This window comes from Heterodontus francisci, chromosome 16, assembly GCF_036365525.1.
Source record: "Heterodontus francisci isolate sHetFra1 chromosome 16, sHetFra1.hap1, whole genome shotgun sequence".
NCBI classification, from domain to species: Eukaryota; Metazoa; Chordata; class Chondrichthyes; order Heterodontiformes; family Heterodontidae; genus Heterodontus; species Heterodontus francisci.
Window position 1 is genome coordinate 79,910,834 of NC_090386.1, and position 17,950 is coordinate 79,928,783.

A 17,950-nucleotide genomic window follows, 5' to 3' on the forward strand; every position below is an offset into this window, starting at 1 on the left:
GGTTTAAGATTCTATCTACACCTCTGCTTACTTCAAGACAGTTTGTCTCCAAATTACCACTGCATCATCTCATGCAAGTTCTCACTTACAAAAGGTCATAGCCAATGTGAAATGGGTTTTTATTTCTCATACACTACATCATCCTCAGTATTTTGTCAACTGGTTCATTAAGTCATGACGAGTAGTGAGATAGCTCTCAGTATCCGTAGCTTTTACATGATGAAAAGTACCTTCATTCATTTGTGATTGTTAACAGATTGTTTTAAACTAAGATTTATTTTATGATTATTACATTTGCTCTGGGTCTGGTTTGTACTTCTCCTCCCCCCCGCCTCCCCTCTAATTTTCCCCTCTCCTTTCCTGAAGGAAAGAAATACTTACATTTACAAAACATCTTTCATGACTTTAGAATGTCCCAAAAAGCTTTACAGCCAATACTTTTGAAATGTAGTCTCAATGGTAACATGGGAAATGCAGCAGACAATTTGCTCAGAATAAAGTCCCACAAGTCTGATAGTAACCTGATAATCTGCTGTGTTGATGTTGATTAATGGATAAATATTGGCCAGCACACCGGGGATAATGCCCCTGCTCTTCAGGTGCTGACTCATGTTTTTCCCTGCCCTTCGTCAAGGTGCTGACTCATGCTAGCAGCAACCTCATCACCTCTACCAAATGGCCTTTCTTCAAACTTGAGTCTGGGCAGCGGGTGTTGATAGGATGTTTGATTGTAAGTATCATGATCAAGTCCAGCATGTCCTCACACATTGTGCCTGCATGCACACACAGAGGTCAGGCTTATTGCAGAACTCAAATCTGAGCTGAGATCAAGTAACTCAACTCAGGCCAATGAATGAAGTTGGAAACTTCTTAGTCCAGTATGGCTCAGTTTCACACTAGGCAGAACCTTTACCAAATAAGGCATTACAGAGTGGCTTGCACCTTTTTGTTGATTTCTTGTCTCAAAGCTGTATCATTTCTATTGTGGGATATTTCAGAATGTTACCACATTAACAGTGATTGTCACTTTCTGTGATCTTGAGCAACTTTATTAACACTGATGTTCTCTTCACTTGGCTTTCACTTTCAATTTAACAAAATAGTTTTTACCCTTACTTTCAAAATGAAATGTTTCAAGACGTAACACATATAATGTATTGGGCAGCACCTCTATATTTTATTGAGCAGATACGAGCTTCAACATTTGTGTTAAATGGGGTCTTAAGCTACCAAGTAATGAAAACCATTTTATTTCCTTCAATGCAGAGTTAATAAATGACAAAGGAATGTGGAAATCTTCATTTAAATATATCCCCAGTCTGTTTCTGTGTCTTCTTCTTCTTCTTCTTTGGCCTCCTTGTCTCAAGAGACAATGGGGAAGCGCCTGGAGGTGGTCAGTGGTTTGTGAAGCAACACCTGGAGTGGCTGTAAAGGCCAATTCTAGAGTGACAGGCTCTTCCACAGGTACTGCAGATAAAATTGGTTGTCGGGGCTGTTACACAGTTGGCTCTCCCCTTGTTTCTGTGTCACTACTTCTATTACTATATGGAAGTAGGAATGGCTTTGTAATGAGAAGATTTTTATTTTGTTTGATGCAACATTAATGAGATGTGTGGAGTTTAGTTGTTGAAGATCTCAAACAGGTTTATTAAACAGTTAACAAGTATATACAGTACAGAGCTAACTATTTACGGGACTTGCCTATTGGTGTTACAGTTACAGAGAGAGTCTGGCTGGTAGTCACATGACTGTATCTGGTACTCAGCTCATTAGCATACTAAGATCTTAAAGAGACATCACTCTTAAAGTCAATCACATAACATCCCCCTTCTTTCCAAATACAAGTCTCGTATGTTAAAAAAACATATAAAATTAGATAAGATCAAAATTATTTACGTAGGTATATAGATTATGAACTTTACAAGTATAGAGGCTTAAAAGTCCATATATTGCCTTGGTAGTTTGACAACTCTTGCTCAGGGAATTTCATCTGTTGCTGTTCTTTCTGAAGTTTCTTCCTCTCTGTATTCAGTTTCTGTTGCTTTTGTCACAGGAGTTTTTTGTTTAAAAACTAAGAGGTCTGTGTCCCTTTAAGACTGAGGAAAACGGATTTTCTCTGAGCACTGAATGCGGACACTTGGTGTTTGAAGTGCAGGCTGTAAAACTTGTATCCAAGCAACCATAAAGATTTATGACTGTCTTGTGACTTGGTTGTTGAAAATTTAGTTTCACTTTTGGGTTGAAAAGCCAGTTGCTGCTGGAGACCTGTGTTTGCAGACCAGAAAAAGACCTCTCCCTGAAAGGAAGGCTTGTCTCTCTTGTTAAAAAAGAATCTTACATTTGCGTTGGGGCTGAGTTCTGCCTGGAGAGAGAAAAAGACCCCTGGAGAGGAAACGACCCAGAGAAAGAGGAGTTCTCTGTGGAGAAAGGTTCCTTTGTTGAGAGGAAGTCTGCATTGTTAAAGGTAGTAAATTGCTGTCGCCTTCATTCTCAAGAATCCTTGCCTCAAGAGTGAGTCCTGTTGCCTTTTATGTTTTGGGGAGATCCTGAAGAAGGTTTCTACTGTTAGACTGCTACTTGGAAATCCAAGTAGACCTGTTGCTACACCTTTTTGCTAAAAGAACTGCGTGACGCCTGCTGCAGACAAATTGCCTTGAATGTCTACCCATCACCATTAATCTCACGTGGAGAGTCTTTAGTGGCAGCTGACTATTCGACTCTGGGACACCTCACTGATTTGGAAATATCCTACCAGACTGTGACAACTAATTATTTTATTATTCTTAGAAACCGTTGCAACTGAAATCAACCTTTTAAAAACGATTAACTGTTGGTTTTTGAATGTCTGTGTGTGTATGAGAGTTAGGAAGAATAAGAAGTTATTAATCTTTTCATACATATAGATTTATCTTTATCTCGACTTAGTAGTTGGCAGGAAAAAAGACAGAGGCGCAAGGGGAGAGCCAACTGTGCAACAGCCCCAACAAACAAATTTCTCTGCAGCACCTGTGGAAGAGCCTGTCACTCCAGAATTGGCCTTTATAGCCACTCCAGGCGCTGCTTCACAAACCACTGACCACCTCTAGGCGCGTATCCATTGTCTCTCGAGATAAGGAGGCCCAAAAGAAAAAAGAAAGATTTATCTCATTATCATTTAAAACCTGGTTTATTAATAAACAGTTAATTTTTTGTTGTTTAAAGAAACCTGGTTTGGTGTGCTTTATTCTGGGGGATAAATAAAATGTTTAGTTTGGCTAATTTCCAGTAGGTGGGAAACTTTACTAATATGCTGTGACCTGTGGAGTAGTAGGACTGAATTAACAGTGCATTACTCCCACCTTGGTCGTAACAGTCTGCTTTCAGCCTGCTGATACACTCTATTGCTTTTCTCAAACCTTGTCGTTCTTGAAGAGTTCCGTCACCTCACCTCGAAGATCCAACAGACAATGCTTCAACTCCTTCCTCCTCTGCCTCCTCAGGACATTGCATGCCCTTCATCTCTCCTCATCCTCTGCGTCTGAAGGCTGAGGACTTGTTGGGGGAAGAGTACTTGGTTTCATTGAGATATCTGTCCATTCTAACTCATTGTGGTGCTGGCAGTTCTCTGGAGAGCAGAAGTGAAGGTGCGGCATAGCTGTACTCTTGCTTGGTTTCCAGACTGCACCATTTGCTGGTCAGTGTATGCGAGCAGGATCCAGTCCTTGGAGATTTCCCCTTGGAAATGCTCTGGTGGATAGTTATGATGTCGAGGTCCTTACACGCTGGTAGTCCTGCCACTGCTGTCTGTTCATGTCTACTAGGTAGAACGTTTGTGGTTTCCATGCCGACTTGCCATAGCTGCATTGCATTGTTAATGTGACACTGCAAGGATGCATGACCCATTGTATGCAGATAACTTGGCAGTCGTCGATTGTATCATTGATCTCCAATGACTCTGGTACATGTCTTTCAGGATTCGGACTGGTAGGATATTTGCACTAGCGCCGGTGTCAATCTTGACCTTGAGTGTATGTTTTCCAGCTTTCTTTGTGCACATGATGTTGATAGTGCCGAAGGCACATGGTGTGTCAGGTTCACAATGTGGAATGCCTGTTCATCTTTTGGCCGAAAATTACTTCTCTCTGGGCCTGTCTCATGTATGTTTTGTCGTGGATTTCGTGTATCGACTTGCATTTACATCAGTCTCTGACTCTTTCCTTTCTGCTGTTGCCCTGTTGTCTGTTCGTTTGTGTCCAACTGTGGCTTCTGGCTGTGTCTTTGGAACCAAATTCCTGCATAGGTGGGCCCAGTATCCTTTTGCACCGCACGCCTTGCACAGGTCAGGAAATACAGGACAATTTCGCCATGAGTAGGACCAACCGCACTTACCACACGGCTTGCTTGTTGTTTTTGGCCTGGTTATGGTGCCGATACTGTTGACTGCATCTAGTGCTTGTAGGTACTGTTGTCCAGTTACAATGGCTTCGTATTTCCTGCAATCTTCAGGCAGTGCATCAATGCTGTGACCTTTCTCTTTCTCCAAGAGGTCTTTCTGTAATGTTTCAATGTGTTTATACAATCACCAGCTCCATTATTTGGTCTGATAGCTCAGCTTCTGAAAAGTTGCATTTGTTGCCCTTACTACGGCATCTGCTGATGAACCAATCTGTAGGACATCAATTTCAGGTGGTGAATTCAGAAATTCGCTCATAATCGAAGCTGATATTCCAGCACTTTCCATATCTTTGCGGGATCTTTCTGGTCCTGTTCAGATAATCTAGAGTTATTGATTCTGCGCAATCCCTCATTTCCAATTGCTATTATTATTTTCACAGCCTGTTTTTCTGGTACTACAATTACTTGGTCTGTAAGCAGAATTGCATTCTTTGTTGGAACAGTTTGAACTCAGATAGGATATCCATGGCTTTCCAGTTCATGCTGGGAAAATTGGTATCGATCTTTCTGCTGTTCCTTTGTTTTAAAAGTTGCTTTAAGACCTGGTTATGTGACTCTGTACTGACTTCCCTTTAAAAAAAATTCTCTTCATTAGACCGGCTGGTTTGATTGACAGGAGCAGTTTGTCTGTTTATCTAGCTTCCAGCACTCTTGTCGGTTTGTGCAATAGGCATTTCAAGTGATTTCTTTGCTAGAGTTTGTTTATACAGCAGATCAATAGGTAATTCTTCATGCTTGACTGGTTTTATGAGTTTTTTAAACTCTGGCTGAGTGAATGAAAGCTTTTCATGCTGGAGTAATTTAATGGGTTGCTTTTTATATCTTTAGCTGCAAGCTATGTGAATGGAGGATTCCCATGCTTTTTGCTGTTGGGCACCTCCTGTAATGGCATGGACCTTACCAGCCTGGGGGAGCCTTTGAAAACAATCAGTCAGCCTGGGATAGGGATTGGGTTTTCCCTGTTTTTTTTTTCTTTTATTGAGCTTTTGATAAAAAATCAACTTTGCAAGCAGCTCAAAGTTTTTTTTTCAACAGGATTTCACACTGACTCACCCGATCACAGTGATTGATTTGCAGCCTATCATTCAGCGCTTTGTTTTCTATTTTGTGTGTGGTTCTAAAGGGATGCTTTTCACCAGTCTGAAACCCATAAAAGACTACCAAAGAAAAAGTGGAATGCCACTGGCACCTTGTTTCAATATAGAAATCATGCAACAGCAATAAAGAGTGACGATGCAATTAAAATTCCTCTCTGAGTTGCGTAACACAAAATAGCATTAGTATCACACAGTACAAGACTAATATTATTTGGCAGTGATGCACCAGGAATAAAATTCTGCACAAGGTGTTTAACCATACAACATTTCAGGACACTGTGTACATTGACTGTTACATATCCTATATGTTTTTAATTTCTATTCAGAAAGAGGATTATGACCAGCTGAGAATGCCAATCTAAATCACTGATTGACTGAACCCCTTCAGTATTGTCCTTTGGAGCTGCCTCTTAGAATCATAGAATAGAATCATAGAAAGTTTATGGCACAAAAAGAGGCCACTTGGTCCATCGTGTCTACGGGATGAAAAAAAAAGAGCCACCCAGCCTAATCCCACTTTTCAGCATTTGGTCCGTAGCACTGCAGGTTATGGCACTTCAGGTGCACATACAAAAAGCTTTGAAAATGAGTTGAGGGTTTCTGCCTCTACCATCCTTTCAGACACTGAGTTCCAGACCCCCACCACCCTCTGGGTGAAAAAAGTTTTTCTCATCTCCCTGTAATCCTCCTACCAATCACTTAAAATTTATGCCCCCTAGTCACTGACCTCGCTGCTAAGGTAAATAGGCCTTCCCATTCACTCTATCCAGGCCCCTCACAATTTTGTACATTTCAATCAAATCTCCCCTCAGCCTCCTCTGTTCCAAGGAGAATAACCCCAGTCTATCCAATCTTTCCTCGTAGTTACAATTTTCTGGTCCTGGCAACATCCTCGTAAATCTCCTCTGTACCCTCTCTAGTGTAATTACATCCTTTCTGTAATGAGGTGACCAAAACTGCACACAGTACTCAAGTTGTGGCCTAACTGATGTTTTATATAGTTCCTGCATAACCTCCCGGCTCTTATATTCTATGCTTCGGCTAAAAAAGGAAAGGATTCCATATGCCTTCTTAACCACCTTATCGACCTGTTCTGCTACCTTTAGGGATCTGTGGACATTCACTCCAAGGTCCCTCACTTCCTCTTGTGAAGAGGCTGCAACAAATAAAAATGTTAAAAATGGAATAAACGGTAAACACAAACTGTGACACTAATGAACAGATAACCTCAGAATTACTACTGGTCATATTAACAGATAAACATTTTCACATTCATCAGGTATTTCTTTGTTCACTATTTTAGTGGAGGTGTTAATCCATTTAAAATAAACATGTTAGCACCTTTGTGAAAATAGTGGACAAAGGAATGTTTCACCGACAAATTTGGCAACATTCCACATAAAAGGCTGATTAACAAAATTGAGGATCGTGGAATAGGAGGATCTGTGTCAGCCTGGATAAAAAAAATTGGCTTAAGGACAGAAAACAATGAATCACGATAAATGGTTATTTTTCAGAATGGAGGATGGTAGACAGTAGTGTTCCCCATGCTTCAGTGTTAGGGCCACTGCTTTTTTGATATATATAAATGACTTGGATATTGGAACACTGAGTAAAATTTCAAAATTTGCTATTGATACAAAACTTGGAGGTGTCACATACAGTGAGGATGATACCAATCGACATCAATAGGACATAGACAGGCTAGTACAATGGGCAGATAAGTGGCACATGGAATTTCATACAAAGAAATGTGAGGTGATGTGTTTTGGCAGAAGGAATAGGGAGAGGCAATATAATCTTAATGGCACAGTTCTAAAGAGTGTACAGGGACAGAGGGACCTGGGGTTTCATATGCATTGATCTTTGAAGGTGAAAGGACATATTGAAAGAGTAGTTAGCAATGAATTTAGGTTCTTGGGCTTCATAAATAGACGTTTTGAGTACAAAGCAACTTTAGTTAGGCCACACTTAGAATATTGTGTGCAATTCTGGTCGCCACACTACCAGAAGGACGTGGAGGCTTTGGAGAGGGTACAGAAGAGGTTTACCAGGATGTTGCCTGGTCTGGAGGGCATTAGCTAAAAGGAGAGGTTGGATAAATTCGGATTGTTTTCACTGGAACGACGGAGGTGGAGGGGCGACATGATAGAGGTTTACAAAGTTATGAGCAGCATGGACAGAGTGGATAGTCAGAAGCTTTTTCCCAGGGTGGAAGAGTCAGTTACTAGGGGACATAGGTTTAAGGTGAGGGGCAAAGTTTAGAGGGGATGTGCGAGGCAAGTTCTTTACACAGAGGGTGGTGAGTGCCTGGAACTTGCTGCCGGGGGAGGTGGTGGAAGCAGGTACGATAGCAATGTTTAAGAGGCATCTTGACAAATACATGAATAGGATGGGAATAGAGGGATACGGTCCCCGGAAGTGCAGAAGGTTTTAGTTTAGGCAGGCATCAAGATCGGCGCAGGCTTGGAGGGCCGAATGGCCTGTTCCTGTGCTGTACTGTTCTTTGTTCTTTGAAGTTAGACTGAATCCTTATAAAGCTCTGGTTAGGCCACAACTAGGATATTACTTCCAGTTCTGGTCAATACACTTTAGGAAGGATGTGAGGGTCTTTGAGAGGGTGCAAAGGAGATTTACCGGAATGGTTCCAGGGATGAGGGATTTGAGTTGCAAAATTAGGCTAGAGAATCTGGGGTCGTTCTCCTTGGACCAAAGGAGATTGAGGGGAGATTTGATAGTGATACAAGATTATGACAGGTTTAGACAAGATAGACAAAGAAAAGCTGTTTTTATTAGCTGATGGTACAACAACTCGGGGACATAGATATAAAGTTTATGGGCAAGAGATGCGGGTGGGGGGGAATGTGAAGAAGACTTTTTTTTACACAGTGAGTGGTAATGACCTGGCTGCCTACAAAGGTGGTGGAAGCAGAGACGATGAGAGATTTCAAAAGGAAATTGGATACTCAGTTGAGGGAAATAAACTTATAGGGTGACGGGGATAGAGTGAGGTAATGGGACTGATTGGAATGCTGTCCAGAGAACTGGCATGGACTCATTGGGCCAAATGGCCTCCTTCTGTGCTTTAATGATTCTATGACTCTATGGCCAGAATTTTACTGGACCACTGAGAGAAGGGTCAGAAGGGGAGTGCTGTAAAATGCAGTTGGGACACGTTCACCCAGAAGTTTGAGGTCATGACATCGGTTCCACATTTTACACGCCGCGGGATACATGGAGGGCGGACTTCTCATCACAACACAGCGGGATATCAATTAAGGCAGTTTATAGGGCAATTAACTCGAATTTTATGATGCTTTTAGAATTTTGTGAATGGCGCTTCAGAGTGCTTCAGCCTGGTTAAAGCAGGCAGCATGGAGACGAGTGTTCAGTGCTGCCTCTGCCAGTCAGCTGTATTGAGAGCCAACGTGCAGTGGAAAGGAGGGTGGGGAATGAAGGCCATTGCTGGACAATGGCAGAAGGGAGGTGGAAGTGGCAGCACCAATGGGGGGTATGTGTGAAGATGGCGATACTAACTGGGGGGGGGGGGGGGATGCGGGGGCATGTGTGAAGGTGGCAAAACAAATTTAAATTTTGAAAGAGTGGAAATGCTGCCATTCAAACTTTCTAAACAGTTAAAACTATCACAGGTGATATTCAACACGTGAATAAATAGGCTAAGAAGAGAGCTTTGTGCATACATTAGAACCAGAGACAGCCTTCCTGGAACCCAAAATACAGTTACTGATATCAGACTGGTGGTTGCTGCAGTATAACAGCAGTCTAAGCTGTTTTATATTGAATTAGTGATATGCTACTAGCAATGGCACCGCAAGTGTTGCACAACCAGCAGCCAAAGTAAAATTGTTGGATTCACTACGGCCAACTTCCAGAAAGACCGGGGGCAGGACTTTCACCCCGATATGGGCACTAATTTTCCAATCAAGGCAAGAATCACCGTTGGGTGACCGTCCCGACACAGTGTGGGGTTGGACCCGCATTTGGCCCCAGCCCAAGATGCAAAATCCTGCCCCAGATTCAAAAGAACAGAGACTTCAATGATCAGCTTTGCGTATATCCAGAAAGTTTACTTTGAGTTGCCATCAATTGTGCTTTAATGACTCTAAAATAAATCACTGATAAACTAATAAAAAGGCAGCTTAGCTTTTTCATTCTAGCCAGGTTTCTAAATATATCCCTCCTCTACCTCCCACTCAGTGATTAGGTAATCAAACTGATTACATTAGAAACAATCTGCCCTCCCTTATTGTTGTAATGTGTAATTAGTCCATACAGAGGCCTACTGGTTCCAGGATATTGTGTTGAACTGGCCTCAGGTTTTTGAGCCACAAGTGAGGTTAATCATGGAACCTCCGACCCAACTTCTTCCTCGCGCCTGATTCTTTCCACTTTGCCACATGGGATTTTTCTTCTCTAAAGGAAAGTGTTCTGATGGAGTTCCTGAGGTAGGATTTAGTCACTTATGGCATAGAAGGCCATTCGGCCCATCGATTTTGTTCTCCATCCTTTCAGCAGACAACTTTTAGACTTATCATTATCTATATACTCTTCTGGTGTTAAATGTGTTGTGATATCTTGGATTTATAAAGGAAGAGAGAACTACAGGTAGATAAATTGATTTCTTAATATTTTTTAAATTATCTGCAATATTCTGCTGAAACACTATCGACAGTTGCTCCGCACCCACTCTTCACCTCCCACCACCCCCCACATCAGGAGTTCCTGAAGCTGTGTTTTTAAGAGGTGTCTAATGTTATCTCTGCTCCCATGTTCCATATGCAACCGAGTTCGTTTGATGTCATGGAAGGCACTGCTTACCCAGGCTCCTGCTTGCATAGAAAATCACCATGGCTGACACCACTAAATTACTTCTGAAATGTGGCCTCTCTTTATAAGTAAACATTACAGCTAATTTGCACTCAGCAAGGTTTCACAAACAACAATAAGATAATGGCCAGTTAATCTCTTTTGGTAGACACCAGAAGAACTCCTCAGCTATTTTTGTATAGTACCATGGGATCATTTGCTTTCAGCTGAAGAGACAGAGAAGGCCTCAGTTTAAAGCTGTATTCAACAATTCGGTACGACGTCAAAGTGTCAGCCTAGATTGCATGCTCAAATCCTGGAATGCAACTTGAACCCACAGCCTTCTAGATTTAAAGGTAAGAGTGCTGCTACTGAGCCAGGCTGATATTTAAGCTGTCAGTTTAGCCATAAAAATCTAGAAGGAACCAAAAAAGTAGACTCTTAAAAGCAAAAGCACAAAATATTTTGCCAAAAAAATTGCTGAAAATGGAAATGTTCACTTGTCCTGAGAAGCTTCAAAAAAATGGCCAACAGCTGCTGACTGTTGCCATGAAGCTTGTCCACAAATTCTTTCCCTCACTCAGCATTGAGGCAAGGAAGGGCAGCTCAGGCAATGAGATGAACTCACATCATGGCCTATATTTCAGGGTAGGGTGTAATCTCAGGGCTCAGACGATGGATATAAATTACATACTTTTGAAATCCTTATATCAGCTGATCCCAAGAATTAGAATACAGCCTTAAAAATGCACCCTATTAATCACCTTGTTTATACAGCCAATTATATGCACAACAAAAACACTTTGCATTTATATAGCATCTAGAACATAGTAAAATATACCAAAGTGCTTCACAGGAATGTTACGAAACAAAATTTGACACTGAGCTACGTAAAGAGATATTAGGACAGATCACCAATAACTTGGTCAAAGAGGTAGGTTTTGAGGATCGAGTTAAAGGAGGAGAGGTGGGGAGGTTCAGGGAGGGAATTCCAAAGCTTAGGGTCTTGGCAGCTGAAAGCATGGTCATCAATGGTGAAACGATTAAAATCAGGGATGATCAAGAGGCCAGAATTGGAGGGTCGTAGGGCTGGAGGAGATTACAGAGAGAGGGAGGGGTGATGGGTGAACAGGACATGGGCAGTAGAGTTTTGGATGACTTCAAGTTTACAAAGGCTAGAAAATGGGAGGCCAGCCAGAAGTGCATTGGAATAGTCAGGTCTAGAGGTCTTCCCAATATTTAGTTGGAGAAAATTCCTGCTCGTCAGTACTGGATGTCGGATTAGCAGTGTGGCAATTCCGAGACAGTGGAGGGATGAAAGAAGTGGTGGTGAGGTAGAGCTGGGCATCATCAGCTTCCATGTGGGAACTGACTCTGTTTTGGATGCTGTCTCCGAGGGGCAGCATTTAGATGAATAATGGGGGGGGAGCCGAGGACAGATCATTAAAGGACTCCAGAGGTAAATGTGTGGGAGCTGGAAGCGGGAAGAGAAGCCATTCCAGATGTTTCTCTGGTTATGAATGGTCCACATTTGTTAGTATTTACTTTGTCTATTTTTCAATGCATGGTTAGAACACATGTCCAAAGAAGGATGGTGTAATGTCTGGGGTTAAAATGAAGTTGCTAAAATGGCACATAGGCTGTGAATGAAAACTTTACATTTGAAGTAAACAGCAATCAGTTTGCATGAAACGATAGGTAGACGGTTCTGGAGATAAAGCACTGCTGGTTCATTGGCTCCAAACTACATTATTTGCATATGCATAATCACATAAAGTCTTATATCTATTTTTAGGCACATTAAGATTGAGACAATAATGCTGGAGAATGGGTCATTTTTCACAATGCACCCAGTGATTGTCCCAAATGTTTTAATACTCAGATGGAATCAACTGATCTAAATGCATTTCATCCTTTATTGGCAATTTAACCTTATTTGGAAGCATAGACAGTGCAATTAACGTGCAATAAAAACAGAAAATGCTGGAAACGTGAAGCAGGTCAGGCAACATTTGTGGAGGGAGAAACAAAGCTAATGGTTGAGGTCAATGACCTTTCATCAGAACTCTATTAAAGTGCAGAGGATTTAGAAACATAAGTGCTGGTAGATGGCTATTCATTCTTTTTTAGTTTTAAGCATTTAAGAAAAGGGAGGGAAAGACTTGAATTTATATAACAGCTTATCACTTGTCCTGGAAACATCACACTCAATGATTTATAGTCACTGTTGCTTTACAGGCAAAAGCAGCAGCCAATTTGTACACAACAAGATCCCACAAACAGCACTGAGTTGAGTGGCCAGTTAATCAGTTCTTGATGGTGTTGGTTGAGGGGAAAATGTTGGTCAGAACATTGGGAGAACTCCCTGCATTTCGGGAAGAAATAGTGCATTGTGACCTTTAACATATACGTGCCTCAAATGTTTTAGAAAATGTACAGAACTGCTTCAAAAAATCAATTAACCCAAAAATGTTGACAACTCGAAAGCGGATCTGAATATTGGCCAATGACATATAGTTACATTGAAAGTGCACTGGGACATAGGCCTGTCTTGCGAAACGCAGGTATACCAAACAGGGCTGATTCCCAGGATGGGTGTTCCTAGCGAGGCATAACTCTCCTCTGCACCCACTCAAAGGCCTTAACATCCTCCTAAAGTGTGGTGCCAAGAACTGGACACGATGTGCTAATTGAGGTTAAACCAGTGTTTTATAATACTTAAACATAACTGCCTTGCTTTTTGTACTCTCTCTTTCTGTTTATGATGCCATGGATCCCATATCCTTTCAAAGATTTGTGTATGTGAACCCCCCCACCACCCCCCCGCCAAGGTCTGTCTGTTTCAGCACCTCCTTTACAATTGTACGATTTAGTTTATGTTGGCTCATCTTGTTCTTGCTCCCAAAATACATCATTTCATAACTCGCGTGTTAAATTTCATCTGCCTCGTGTCGCCCAGTTTAAAATCTCTACCAAAGGGATAGCACCTCTAAGAATATGCAGATCAGCAAAAGGGAATTTCTGACTCAGGATAGAGCACTACAAACTTGAGCCGGGTGATACTACAGATAGATTGATTATGAATATGATCTCCTCTCTAAAAACCCAGCTTCTGTGCCATATAATACTTGACCGGTGTCATGCTCTGAGTTCAGAACATTACTTATGGATTGCCATAATAGGTAACAGAGGCCAGCACAATCAGCACAAATTAAAAGTAACTGAGGAGAGTGACACACAAAGGCCATTCTTCCAAGATAGATGGGAAACAATTAGACAATATAAAGGTGATTTGCATCATTCGTGTAGTGCCATCTCCCCCTTCCTTCAAGTATCACTTGGAATTGCATTATGTTAATTTCCAGTGTCACGATGGGCCGAAGGGCTTGGTTCTGTGCTGCATAATTTATGACTTTATGACTCCTGGTGATACAGCAGAAAGGACAATAGTGATTTTGGACCTTTTCTTAATACCCAGCACAATGGAAATGGCAACACCTGGAATTTATTGACAAAAATATCGAACATCAACGAAGTGAAGTCTCTCTCATTTCCAGTAAAGTTTCTTGAATTTATTTGAATGTGGTGAGAATTGCATTGCAAAAAACAATGAAAGAAGTGTGTGGCCATTTATTTTCTTCAATTTACATTCTGCTTAACAGGTAGCAGTAGTGCAACATTGCCAGTTATCAGCCAAAGCCAGCTCATGTCAAGATGCAAAAAAGTGTTATCATTATCACCCTTGGCATCTTTTTCAACCTTTCAGATTGTACCAGTGACATTCTGGAAAATCTCAACGACTCGCCAACAACAACAGCAGCAGCTTGTATTTATAAAACGCCTTCACAGGAGTTTTATCAAAATAAAATTTGACACTGACCTACATAAAGAAAGATTTGCATTCTCTAGAGCTTTACACAACCTCGAGACTAAAGGTTTGCTATCCGACCCGAACCCGACAACATGTGTCAAGTTCCGGTCGGGTCGGGCCGCTCTTCCGGGTCCAGCCTTTGGGCTTGAATTGCAGATAAGTGTCAAAAGTTAAAAACTTACCTGAACTGGGAGTCCAGGACATCAAGCAGGGAAACTCTGAGTCCGCGCAGCAAGCGTGTGAGCGTCTCTATGACGTCATCATGCTCATGCTGCAGCTTCCTGAAGATTGGGAGTCGGAAGATAAGTGAAGGGAGCATTGCGGTGGTCAGTCAGGTCGGGCTCGGGGGGAAAATGGAGGGACTCAGGCCGGGTCGTGCTCGGGTGTTTTTTTGTGACTTGAGCAGGCCTTTACACCAGACGTCTCAAAGCACTTTACAGCCAATGAAGTACTTTTGAGGTGCAGTCACTGTTATAATATAGGAAACACAGCAGCCAATTTGCACACAGCAAGCTCCCACAATCAACAATGTGATAATGACAAGATAATCTGTTTTTTGTGATGTTGATTGAGGGGTATAATATTGCTTTGGACACAAGAGGGAACTCCCCTGCTCTTGTTTGAAATCATGCCATTGAATCTTTTACATCCACCTGAGAGGGTAGACAGTGCCTCAGTTTAATGTCTCACCTGAAAGGCAGCTGCCTCCAACAGTACAGCATTGGAGTGTCAGCTTGCTTTTTAGGTTCAAGTCCTAGAGTGGGATTTGAACCGAAAACCTCATGATTCAGAGGTAAGAGTGCTACTAACTGAGCCATGGCTGGAGAGATAAGGGCAGCTGACAAAAGCTTGGTCAAAGAGGAAGGTTTTAATGAGCATCTTAAAGCAGTAAAGAAAGGCAAAAAGGTATTGTGAGGGATTTCTGGAGCTTGAGGCTTTGTTCTTCAGCTGAAGGCATGTCTGACAAGGTTGAGCAATGGTAATCTGGGGTGCACAACAGTCCAGAATCGGAGGAGGACAGAGATCTTGAAGTGTTATAGGGCTGGAGGAGATTCTTCTCTTCTTAGGCAGTTCCTCGGGAACAAGGATGACTTTCTTCCACTCCAGGGTTGTGGGTCATTAGCTGACTGAATAGTCCAATTCCGGATCCGCACACTCTGCCACAGGTGGGGGAGGTGGTGTTTGGTGAGGAGAGTGAATGGGATGCTCAAATTTCCAAAAGCTGTTTCTGCTGTTTGCGCTTGGTCGCTGCCTGGGCATGTCAACATTGTTCGAACTGGCTGGCACCGTTGCGGATGCTTCTTCTCCATTTTGGGTAGTCTCGGGCAAGAGATTCCCATGAATCAGTGGAGATGTCACATTTTTTCAGGGCGGCTTTAAGGACCTCCTTGCAGCGTTTCCTCTGCCCTCCTGGTAGCCTCTTGCCATGACGGAGCTCAGAGTATAAACCTTGTGTCAGAGAAGACCCTCACCTGCCAAGAATGAGGAAAATTAATTTTGCCACATGAACATTGATTTTAAACTGTTGATGGTGAAGAAAGAACTTGCATTAAAAAAAGAATTGGAGACTTTGGCTGGAGAGAGACATTAGCATATTAACAGACCGTACTTCTAAGGAAAAAGGAGCTAAACCCTACTCCAATTTAATCCACAATGGACTTTTGATTACCAGATGTTGAAGGTGGAAAGGCTAGCATTCCAGGTTAACTGCTAAGATGGCCGAATATACAAACAGACGAGGTCAGACCAGTTTGGGCACATGACTGGCTGACTGTTGGAGTTTTTTGAATTTGAACTTCCAACAGGGATTTTGAGCTCACAGGGCTGTTAGCTCCTGAACTGAAAAGACCTCTCTCTTGTCTGCTCTCATCTCGTCCTCACCAGCTTCGGAAACCATTGAAGACATATGAACCCCAAGAAAGAAAAGTCTCCTAAAGTGAACAAGGTTTAAGAAGAATACTGGGCCCCAACGAAAAGTAAGAGCTGTCTACAATGAAGGGCTCTACGGCGAGCTGAAAATTCACAAGAAACCCCCTTTAGAGACTGCCTCAAACCTCTCCATGTTAATTTTCTTCGCTTTTCTGTCCTTATTTGCATGTGTGTATTGCGTGTGCATGCTGGCATGGACATGTCATATATCTGTAGGTGTTAACCATATTCGAGTTTAATTTTAAGGTTTAATAAATTTCACTTTTCTTCTTTATACAGCTCCAGGGACCCGGGTTCGATTTTGGGTACTGCCTGTGCGGAGTTTGCAAGTTCTCCCTGTGTCTGCGTGGGTTTTCACCGGGTGCTCCGGTTTCCTCCCACATCCAAAAAGATTTGCAGGTGATAGGTAAATTGGCCGTTGTAAATTGCCCCTAGTGTAGGGAGGTGTTGGGGAATATGGGATTACTGTAGGGTTAGTATAAATGGGTGGTTGTTGGTCGGCACAGACTCAGTGGGCCGAAGGGCCTGTTTCAGTGCTGTATCTCTAAATAAAAAATAAAAAATAAACCTATGAATACCTGTTTATGCTCATTTCTTTGCCTTATAATTGGAAAGTGATGAACAAGGATTCACCAAGGCGGAGCTTAAAGCACAATGTGTTTAAAAACATAAACCCTGTTACAATAAGACCAAGTGAAGGCTAATAGGAACCCTAGACACCTTTCTCGCCTCGTCATAACACTTGTTTTGGGATTCTTGTGTCAGGCATGCAGACGATGTGGCCCGCTCAATGTAACTGACGGGCCATGACCAGTGTCTCGATAACTGGAGATTTTGGCCTGAGAGAGGACACTGATATTGGAGCGCCTGGAATACAGCAGTGAGGTACCCTTGGCACAAATATATGGTCTCATCTCCCTCATCTGAAAGGAGGAGAGAATGCCAAGGGATCTCCGAGATGCCGTAATTGTGTCCATCTTCAAAAAAGGTGACCAGACCGACTGCAGCAACTGTAGAGGGGTATTTCTGCTGTCCACACAGGGAAGGTCATCACGAGTCCTTCTCAATCGCCTCCTCTTGTGGCTGAAGAGCTCCTACCGGAATCACAATATGGATTCCGTCTGTCAAGAGACACAGCAAGACCACTCCAAGAAAAATATAGGGAGCAGCAGCAACCTTTATACATGGCCTTCTTTCACCTCATAAAGGCCTTCGACTCTATCAACCGGGAGGGATTATGGAACATCCTCCTCAAATTTGGCTGCCCAGAGAAATTCACCACCATCCTCCGCCTGCTGAACGACGACATGCAAGCTGTAATCCTTTCCAATGGATCTGTCACTGACCCAATCCGAGTGCAAACTGGGGTCAAGCAATGCTGTGTCATCGCAACAACCCTCTTTTCCATCTTCTTAGCCGCAACACTCCACCTCATCTCCATGAGGAGATTACAGAGATAGGAAGGGGCGAGGCTCTGGAGCAATTTGAAAATGAGGATGAGAATTAGAAAATCAGTTCTCTTAGCGTGCTGAGTAGTCACAAGTAAGGAGTCAAAGGTTTGGGGCCATGGAGACGCCCAGCCCCATACATTTTGGTGCAAGTTTTCATCTTGGTAATTAATGAACAGTTCTACATCAAAGGAGTAAGGCTTTTTTGGATAGCTCATGTGATGCTTTGACAGGTTGCCAGATGAGATAAACATTCACTTTAATACCATAAGGTTGTGAGGTCACCTCTCTACACCTAAGTTGTCAATGTTTAATGTTAGTCAGTGACTGATTAATAACAGAGC

The 17,950-nt window shown here is 42.4% G+C and overlaps 1 protein-coding gene across 2 annotated transcripts in view; it reads left to right on the forward strand.

Annotated features, from left to right (window-relative positions):
- Positions 1-9,983: 9,983 nt before the first annotated feature.
- Positions 9,984-17,950, forward strand: part of rbbp8l (retinoblastoma binding protein 8-like) — a 248,093-nt gene continuing 240,126 nt past the window's right edge. For both annotated transcript variants that reach the window (XM_068048838.1, XM_068048837.1), the window contains exon 1: positions 9,984-9,997. The gene's annotated coding sequence lies outside the window, so the exon portion shown is untranslated. The remainder of the gene's footprint in view (positions 9,998-17,950) is intronic.